We start from the raw sequence: 10,677 nt of genomic DNA, 5'->3' as shown, positions 1-10,677 counted from the left end.
CTGAAAATTGTGGCAGGTACACGTTTTATATTTTCACATGTCAGGAAGCTGAATATCTTTAAATATGGGAATGAATTCAACTCCAGTGCTATATACTAAAATCTTAAATCACTCTTATCATACAAAGGATCCAAAAGGTAAGTGAAATGAAGTTTTATAATTTTTTTAATAAAAGAAAAATAAAGCCAAGGGAGGAAAATGAAATCTAATGAGTAAAAATATAATTTATAGGGAAAAACATAAAATTTTTCTCGGTGAAATTAAATCTGGTAGTCATATTGGAAAATAGAACTCCCAGTTCTGTATTGAAACTGATGCCTTAGAAAAACTGGGAGTACAAAATTATCTTGCAATGTTCCCAATTTCTACCTTGTCTGTTAAGAAGAATGATCTTCAAACTGTGCAGATAGGACAAACATTAAGTGGGAACTGAATCCCAAGATACAGAGAAGGGTAAAAGAGTATGTGGTCACAGTAAATGTTATCATGCTTTCAGACCAAGATATATTATATTTCAGGATATAAAAGGAGTGTGCAGGTACAGTCAAGCACCCAAATAGGTTACTAGTGAGAAATCCTAGAGAAATAGAGAGGAATCTTAAGAGTTGAGGGGGAAAAAAATGTCTCTCTCTTCCAAAAAGTAAGCCCAAGAAACTACCAAAAAATAAACTTTGTATATCAATATATATATATGGCAAAATCCTAAAATGGTCTATGGCTTGCCAATACTTAGGAAACTGGTAGAAGGTCAAGATGATCCATAGAATCCACATGGGTTCACTAAGGGAAAAACCTGCCCAACTAACCAGCAGTTAAGGAGTGGTCACAGCCACTGTATACCAGGATTTTAGTTATGCAGTTTAAGAGCTCCTCAAAAAAAACCAAACCCTCATGGACCAAGGGCATATTTGCATACTCAGTGTAGGTGAATTCATAAATGGTTGAATAATATTAAATATGGATAAGAATCCACTTAGAGGTTTAAGGAGTTTTGTATCTGGTCTAGTTCTTTTCTGTAATATTGTCCATGACCTGAATGAACACCGGCACATAAATCTCAATTGCATGATTATCTCATTAAATTACAATAAGTACTTTAAAAGATTTTTGCCTTTTTCCCCAGATTGGTGGAAAATTGGGTCCAAAATAAATAAGATGAAATTAATGAAATGTAAATAGGAAATTTTACATATCACTTCAAATGACAAACATACAAGGCTTTTCTCACTTTATCTTCAGAATGACCCTGTGAGGTGGGTATTACATTTGCCATGTTACAGATGATGATACTGAGGTTTGCCAGATTAGTAACTTTCCCAAGTCCTGTTACAACCTCTTGCTTCCATTATCACATCTTTATTTAGTCAATGTAACTCTCCTGTCTCCCTCATGTAAGGAAACTTGTGATTACATTGGGCTTAACCAGATAATCCAAGATGATCTCATCTTAAAATCTTTAACTTAATTCCATCTGCAAAGTTTCTTTTGCTACATTGAGTAACATTCACAGGCTTCAGGAATTCGAACATGGACCTCTTTGGGGGCCATTATTCAGCCTAACCATACTGCTGCATGCTGAGCAGGGTGGGGAGTTGTTGGTGATGAGGTCAGAGAGGTGACTGGGAACTAAATCACATGGGCCTTGAAGGCTGCCCTAAGAATCTTGGGGTTTACCGTAAGTTAAGTGGAAAGCCACGCAGAGGCGTGACAGGGTTGAACTGTGTCTTTAAGGACCACTGCAGGGGCTGTACTGAGAAGAGACTGCAGGGAGGCATGATAGGTGCAGGGGGAAGAGGGAGGAGGTGCTTGCAGTGATGTAGGTGAGAGATGATGGCGGCTCACAGCAGGGTGGTATCAGCGGAAGTGGTCAGCGGTGGTTGGATTCTGGAGATACTGAAGAGTAGTGCCAACAGGATTATCTGGCAGATTCCATGTGCTCAGAGAAAAAGAGGTCAGGGGTGCTTTCTTTTTCATCTGAGCAGCTCAAAGAATGGAGTAGTCATCAACTCACATGGAAACGTCTGTAGAAAGAGTAATTGGAGGGGTAATTAGAAAAGAACCATACATTCTGTTTTGGCTAATGTCAGTCATCATGACTATTAGACATCCAAGCAGAGATATTGAATAGAGCTGGACTTAGGAATCTGGAATTTAAGAGAAAATTTGGAGCTAGAAATATAAATCTGGGAATATGAGAATTGTCAGCATATAGATGGTGTTTTCAGTCACAAGACTGGGTGAGATCACCAAGGGGGTAAGTGTAAGGTAGAAACGAGATGAAGAAGGTCTGAACTCTGGAGCACATCCATATTTTCAGGACAGGAAGGAGAAGGCAAGCTATAAACAGAGGCTAAGAGAAAATCCGGGTGCAAGTGTAGTTCCTGGGAGACAAGTGAGAAGAGTGAATAGATTAAGGACGATTCGTCATCATCTATGACACACGAGATAAGTACAGAGAAACAATGGTTTCCAAGCTTTGCTTCATTTTGGAATCACCTGAGAATCTTTCCAAAGTGGTGACACTTGGCTCCCTCCCCCAAGCACCCTGATTAGGATTTTTTAAAGTTCCCCAGCTGAATCTAATGTGCAGCAAAGTTTGGGGACACACTAGTTTAGAAAAATGCCTAGTGTATCAAAAGCTTTCTCAGTATAAATTAAGTTGAGGAAGCTTGTGGGAAGAGAGAGGGTTTAAGGGGAGGGGGGTGTGGAAATCAGTGTGCAACTAGCAAATTATGTGGACAGCATAATTGTAAACCAGGTGCTTGTTATTAAAGGGTTGCGCTGGCAGGCGTAATTGCATTTGAAAAACATTTACATTACAGATTACATTTGGTGCACCAAAATTTTTGGTCCTTATACCAAAATTAAGTAGGTATTTGTTTCTGCTCAGCATCTGTTGCACAAAAGCAAAAAAAAAAGTCTCTTAAGAGTGAGACTTATGCCTCCAAATGGTGGGCCAGACCCCAAAAGCCACCGACTGAAAGAAGCCAGTAGAGTCACCCTCAATCCCAGCGACAATTTGTAGGGATGCTTCCCAAGCAGTACAAAAAGCGATTTCTGCCACCACGTCAGACTGCCCACAGAATAAGGTCACAGATAGGTTTTCTTTCTTTTGTAGCTGATGTAACCCTATCCAGACTGGTTTTTTTCTCCCTCCTAGAAAACTTGCAGCTGTGAGTTTGATGCCAAGTTGCCTGTTTCAAATAAAGTTCAATAAAGAAGGCCTAACTCAGATAACAAGAGGCTCTAGGAGATTCTTTATACACCAGCTGTTAACTTTTGTGTTGAAATTCTGGTTGGATATTTGATGCTTTCCTTTAATTCAGAAAAGCACTTAAAGCACTTAGGGAAGCACCAGATTGATTTTCAACTTGGGAACCCCCAGTCCGCAGAGCAACTCAGAAACAGTTTTAATAACATTGTGTGAGTGTTTTCTGCTCTATCAAACAGGTAAAATGGGGTTAGAGATGCATTCTGGACAAAGAGTTTGCTTATGATGCAATAAGGAGTTTATACTGAAGGAAATGTGGACAAAATCAGGAGGGAAATCGGATGGGAGTGACCTGACTTGATAGCAGGATTCACAGATTAGTAGAGGGGGTGCTGATGGTTAGGAATTGGGGTGGCAATTGGAAAGGAAAGACCTGGAAAAAAAGAAAAAGAGAGAACCCTGATGAGAGAGAAGTGGTAGGTAAAATAGTAAACTAATCATCAGGAACAGGAGAGAGAAGAAACAAAAGAAAGAGAAAAAGAAGACAGTCCCTGAACAAGGGAGAAAAGGAATAAGCCAGTTAATACGGAAAACTTTGGGCAGGGAAAGGAACGGGACCAGCATAGAACCAGATGATGAGGTGGCTAAGGCAGAAGCTGGGAGAAGACTGCCAGGTTCTGACGTGAAGGAGGAAATAGGATCAAACTCGCTGTTTTCTGCCATTATTAGCAACTTTTCAAACGGTCATACCTACAGCAAAAAAGCATCAGAATAATACAAAAACTGTCTGTAGATAACAGAGATTCAAATAGTTGTGGTTAATTTATTACTGATACGTTTCCAATGTGAAAGGTCTGATGAATGTCCATAACAAGGATGATGCAACTGACAAGCAAATTTGGTTGTACACGTGGCGTGAAGAACAAGATAATAAAGCCATTTCAAAACACTTCGATAAAAACGATAAAATGTCTCCTAAGGACCATGATTAAGCCTATTTTCAAAGAAGTTAGTGAAATGTTACATCTGATTTGTAAAATTAGAATGTACTGTTTACAGAGGAAATAATTTCAATCTATAAAATAATAATCCTGAGACATAATACACATAACATACCAATAATAGGCAAAGCATATGCTAAGAATATCCCAAGATTATTAAGTAAAGTGATTTAGTAAGTCCGGAGTAGAGTCTAGACATCTGTATTTTTATAAAACCTCATGCATGTATCTGATGTATATACATCCCCAGAGCCACTGGCCCAGATGTCAGATTCAAATGAAGAATAAACTTGTGGCCAATAAGCATTTTAAATAATAACTGAAATTTATGACTAACAACACTTTACTGTTGATGCCAATGTCATCAATCAAAACTGCACCAAGACTTTGATAAATAGAAGTATGTCATGGACCACAAGGGCATTGACACATTCCCAGGAACCTCCCAAATAGGATGCAGTTTCTGAAATATTTATATTAATAATATTTTACTCATAAAAATTTTACTTAGGGGAGGATACACATCTCTTTTGATTTGACATCTCTTCTCATGCAACCCATCAATAGGAATATAGATTTTTTTTAAACCTACTTATTTCTAGTGCTTTACACGGTGAAAGAACACATCTCTGTGATTTTGCAGGGGCCCTCTGGGAATCATAAATACAGTTTTATATACAAAAGATATCCTGAGAGTTTTACTTTTTGTTGTTGTTCTATACTGTCTGATTTGGGGAAGACAAAATAAAAAATATTATCAGAGGAGATATAGACCCTTGATTAAGTGGGTGCCTGAGAAACAATACTTGTTACCTATTTAATTGAAGTGACAAAAAATTAAAAATAAACATTGAAGGTAACATAATTGTAAAAATGTTAGCTCTTTCAGAAGTGAGGATTCTTCTCTTTTCTGTTGTTGTTTTCTTAAATAAGCCAGGATGTGACCAAGTCAGCATAAAGCGCAGAAAGTTACTCTGATAAGACAATCTTTGCTATGTAGGTAGATGACACTGAAAGATTAACCCTTCATATTGTAAGTGAAAGCCATAAATGGTAAATCAAGGAAGCAATTTCATCAACATTGAGCAAATTTGCTAAGCCATTAACACATTCCATAGCTTTTCAGACTCCGGTATTGTAAACCAAGGCAAATAAAATTTACATTCCAAGCTTTGCATTTCCTTGTGCTCTTTAATTTTCTGGAACATACTGCCTGGCACTTGAGGACAAATCCTGAGAGACCACGAGAACTAATTTCAGAAGATGTTCTTAGCATAGGATGCTTTCATCATTACTACCTTCAAGTAATCAATAAAGAAGCATTTTTAAAGGTTCTCAGTTTCAATTTCCAATACAGTCAGTACCAGTAGCTACAACCCCCATAAACTCTTTGGAGTCCTCAATAAGTTTTAAGAGTGTAAATGGGTTTGAAGAACTAAAAAAGAAAAAAAGAAAGGAAAAATGACAGAGGAGTACTATTTTAGGGGAAAACTATTCTTTTCCTTGAAAAATAGAAGCACATTTGTCGTCGTATTTTCTCTGACACTGTTGCTCCTAGAGTAGTCTCAAACACCAATATTAATTGTAACTTTAAACTGAACCAAAGTGACCAACTTCTATTTCATAGATAAAACTTCAAAGTAGATAATGGAGAATTGTCTGTCACCAATCAGCGTTTTAGCCAACAAGGAGAACTCATAAATACATCTAACACAACTTTCTAAATACACACACTTACTACAACTTTATATCCCTTCTGAAAGTGGCAAAAATTAATGAAAGGTATAGCTTATCTGTAGCATGTTAAAAGCAAAAGCATATAAACATAAAATTATGCTCAGTGATCAATGTTTCAGGGGTTTATCTTACTTTGAAATAATTTAGGTGTTCAGTGATTATCCATTAATTAGCTCTATTTAATCAGTCTAAGGATTCAAATTCCCTAGAGTTCTTTTTTTTAAATTGAGATATAATTCACGTACCATAAAATTAGCCTTTTTTTCTATAAATCATTTTCACAGTTGTTCTCTTTTTTTTAAATTTATTTATTTAATTTATTTATTTTTGGCTGCGTTGGGTCTTCATTACTGCGTGCGGGCTTTCTCTAGTTGTGGCGAGCGGGAGCCACCCTTCATTGCGGTGCGTGGGCTTCTCATTGCGGTGGCTTCTCTTGTTGCGGAGCATGGGCTCTAGGCACGTGGGCTTCAGTAGTTGTGACACGTGGGCTCAGTAGCTGTGGCTCATGGGCTCTAGAGTGCAGGCTCAGTAGTTGTGGCACACGGGCTTAGTTGCTCTGTGGCATGTGGGACCTTCCCGGACCAGGGCTCGAACCCGTGTCCCCTGCACTGGCAGGTGGATTCTTAACCACTGTTCCACCAGGGAAGCCCCAAAATTAGCCATTTTAATGTGTACAATTCAGTGGTTTTTAGTATATTCACAAGATTGTACAACCATCACCATTACCCAGAATATTTTCATCACCCCAAAAAGAAAACCCATACCCATTAGCAGTCATTGTCTATAATTCCCTTTCCCCTCTATCTCAGCAACTGCTAATATATGTTATGTCTCTCTGTTTTACCTACTCTGGATGTTTCACATAAATAGAATATACAACATGTGGCTTTTAGTGTCTGGCTCCTTTCTCTTAGCATATTGTTTTCAAGGTTCATCCATCCTAGAGCAAGTATCAGTATTTCATGCCTTTTATGGCCAAATAATATTTCATTGTATGGATATACCACATTTAGTTTATCTGTTCATCAGTTGGTGGACATATGTGTTGTCTCCACTTTTTGGTTATTATGAATAATGCTGCTATGACCATCTGTATACAAGTTTTGGTTTGAAAATATGTTTTGAATTTTCCTGAGTGGAACCTAGGGGTGGAATTTCTAGATCACAAGGTAACAGTATATATTTAATTTTTGAAGAACTACAGAACTGCTTTCCACAGCAGCTGCATTATTTTACATTCAGACCAGCAGTAGCTGAGGGTTCCGAATTCTCTACATCCTCACCAACACTCATTATTGTGTATTTGATTCTAGCCATCTTGGTGCACATGAACTGGTATCTCATGGTGGTTTTGATCTGCAATTCCTTAATGACTAATGATGTTGAGCATCTTTTTCATATGCTTATTGGCCATTTGTATATGATCTTTGGAGAAATGTCAAGTCAGCTCCTTTGCCAATTTTTCAATTGGTTGTCATTTTATTATTAAATTCCCTAAAGATCTTGGAAATTATCTTCAAGCTGACATACTATAAAACATGATTCCTATTAAAATAAAGCATCTGTCAAAATAATGATTCAATTTAGTTGTAGGAAAAAGTGACATTTTTCTTAATAAATCAGTACACCTGCATAAGTTTAGAGAAAGTATGTCCAAATAGAATAAAAAGGTGCTTTTACATTATACTTGACATTGATAAATCAGAGAAAATATTGGTTTTTTATTATACCAAAATTATTCAACTAGTCTTATTTGCCAAAGGTTTACCTTAATTACATCAACTTGGATTCTTAAAGTGTTTCTGAGTTAGTTTCTGCAAGAGTACATTTTATTTTAATTGTAGCATATTGAAAGTATTATTAGTTCAAGCTCCCTGTTTTCTTGGAATTTTAGAGACTTTGAAAGGACACTTATCTCTACAAGCCAGCTGGAATAGAGCTCCTTTATTTTTCTATTTACTCTTTCCCTGTCCTTCAGCACTAAGACGATATTCTCATCTCTTCACCTCTGAGCATCTAATACGTCTGAAGGTGGAACATTGCTGTCTGTCTGACTTCTCTCATTCCTCAAGACAGCTTTTCTTTCTTAAAACAAGTTCTATCACCTATTCTTCCATCTTCATTTCATCTGAAATTCCCACCCCCCCCCACCCTTAGTCTTCTTGTTTAAAATCGAATCTTTTTCACTGTTACTGTTTCCATTCTTATTTGTTTTTGTCTTCTTTTTTTTTTTTTTAAATCATCTTTCACTGCCCGAGGCCAACGGACTGGCGAGTGGTTCTGCAATCCTTTGTTTATTATTGCTTTTGACTTTATCCTAATCAAACTTTCTTAATCTCTCTCTCATGCTCCATCCAGCTCAAATGCCTCTTAATTTTCATTAGAACACTAATATCACAAATGGTGTAACACAGACACCCTTCTTCTGTCGTTCAGAATGGTAATTTCTAAAGTATTCTTATCTATGTTTTCTCTCCCTCATTTCTTCATAACCGCCTTGGAGACAGGTATCAGGAAGGAGGGGGAAGCAGGAGGGAGAATGGGAGAGAAGGAGAGAGAGAGAGAAGGGAAAGCAGAGGCAGAGAAGATGGAGGGAGAAGTCTGCTTGGCTGCTTGGAAGCAGCGAATAGGACTCCTCATTCCCACCTTCCTACATTAAAAAACTTTGGTTTTACTCTATAAATTCTATAAAACACATTTGTAACTTAATTACAGGGGCCTAAAACATAATAATAGGCTTGTCCACCAATCACACTTGTTATTCAAATTGCCCTTTCACCTGAGTGAGCAAGACTCCTTTTGTGAGGGACATGGCCCTCACAAGAGGGGGGAGAACCCAGAGGAAGGAAAAGATACAGAATATTCAGGGAATATTGAAGAAGATAAAAATTAGAAAGTTTTCAAGGGCCGTAAATGCCAAACTGGGAGCCTGAATGTCACTCTGTATCCTGTTTTGACTTAAGGAAGGACAGTACATTCTGAACAGGACTTCTTTGCACATGCTGTCCCCTGTGCCTGCAATGGTCTTGTCTCCGGCCCTCACTCCCGGCACACTACTCCCCTTTTCTTGGTAGAGGTGGCTCCTTCTCATATTTGGCTTAAATGTTTACTTCCTCATGACACCCTGCACATGTGATCCATTCCCTCCTCACTTTTTTTATCACAGCGTCTGTGATTTGTTTCTATATAATTAATTAAACCACCAAGTGTAATGATGTGTTTATTTATCTGCCCAGCCTCTCCACTGGCACAAAGTGTCACAAAGTTAGGGACCATGAGTTTGTTTACAATGTTTCCTTAAAAATAATGACCATCTCTATCCAGCATTCATATCCCCATCCAGCCAAATCCTTCCCTCTCTTCCAGACCCAAATCAAGTCCATCTCTTCCACGAAACTGTTCACCCCTTTCTGTCCACAATGCATCAAGAAGAGGAGAGGGCAAAACAAAGACCCTCATAAAGCATCTACCTTTTTAAGCAGGCAAAAAAGAGAGACGGAACCCTAGGAAAGAGAGGAACAGAAGAAGTCAATGTCCCTGACCCCAAGAGAAAAGAGAGTTTCAAATAGGAGTTGGTAAACAGCCTTAGAAACTGCACAGATGCAGAATGGGCTGTGGACAAATGCTTTTCCACTTGGAGATCACCACTGATCTTTAAGAGAAATTTGCAAGACATACTGTATGATCTCACTTATATGTCAAATCTAAAAAAAAAAAAAAAAAGCTCTATGGACACAGAGAACACATTTGTGGTTGCCAGAGACAGGTCAAAAAGTCCAAACTTCAAGTTATAAAATAAATGTCATGGGGATGTAATGTACAGTACGCTGACTATAGTTAATAATAGGGTATTGCATATTTGACAGTTGCTAAGAGAGTAGATCTTAAACGTTCTCATCACAGGAAAAAAAAATTTGTAACTACGTGTGTTAACTAGACTTACTATGGTGATGGCTTAGTACTATATCCATATATTTAATTATCACGTCATACACCTGAAACTAACATAATGTTATGTCAATTATACCTCAATTTTTGAAAGAAAAAGAACATAAAAAGATAAGAGGATGCTTCATCGGGGTGATAGGGATGGAAAGCAAATTGTCAGGGTTCAAGAGTGTGCTTTTGAGAAGCCAGGAAAAAAGAAGAAAAAGAAGGAGAAGGGAGGAGGAAGGGAGGGGGAGGGGGGAGGAGAGAGAGGAAAGGAAGAAAAGGAGAAGTAGCTTGTGTCTAAGGAAGAGAGAGATGTGGATAGTTGACAAGAGAAAGATTTAAAACATAGGGGCGGGCTTCCCTGCTGGCGCAGTGGTTAAGAATCCACTTGCCAATGCAGGGTTCGAGCCCTGGTCCGGGAAGATCCCACATGCCGCGGAGCAACTAACCCCGAGTGCCACAACTCCTGAAGCCCGCGCGCCTAGAGCCCGTGCTCCGCAGCAAGAGAAGCCACGGCAAGGAGAAGCCCGCGCACCGCAACGAAGAGTAGCCCCCGCTCGCCGCAACTAGAGAAAGCCCGCGCGCAGCAACAAAGACCCAACGCAGCCAGAAATAAATAAAAACAAAACAAAAACCCATAGGGGCAAGACGGTGCTGAACGAGGTTGGGAGGGAACTGTTAGTGATGTGTTGTTAAAGGAAGCTTCAGAACTTCCTTACAGAATTGCCAAGACCGCATAAGGCAGTAACCTAACTTCACATTTGCTTTTTTCTCACATGTTGGAACAATGGCAGA

This window comes from Hyperoodon ampullatus (genome assembly GCF_949752795.1).
Source record: "Hyperoodon ampullatus genome assembly, chromosome: 17".
Taxonomy (NCBI): Eukaryota; Metazoa; Chordata; class Mammalia; order Artiodactyla; family Ziphiidae; genus Hyperoodon; species Hyperoodon ampullatus.
This window is presented reverse-complemented; position numbering follows the sequence as displayed.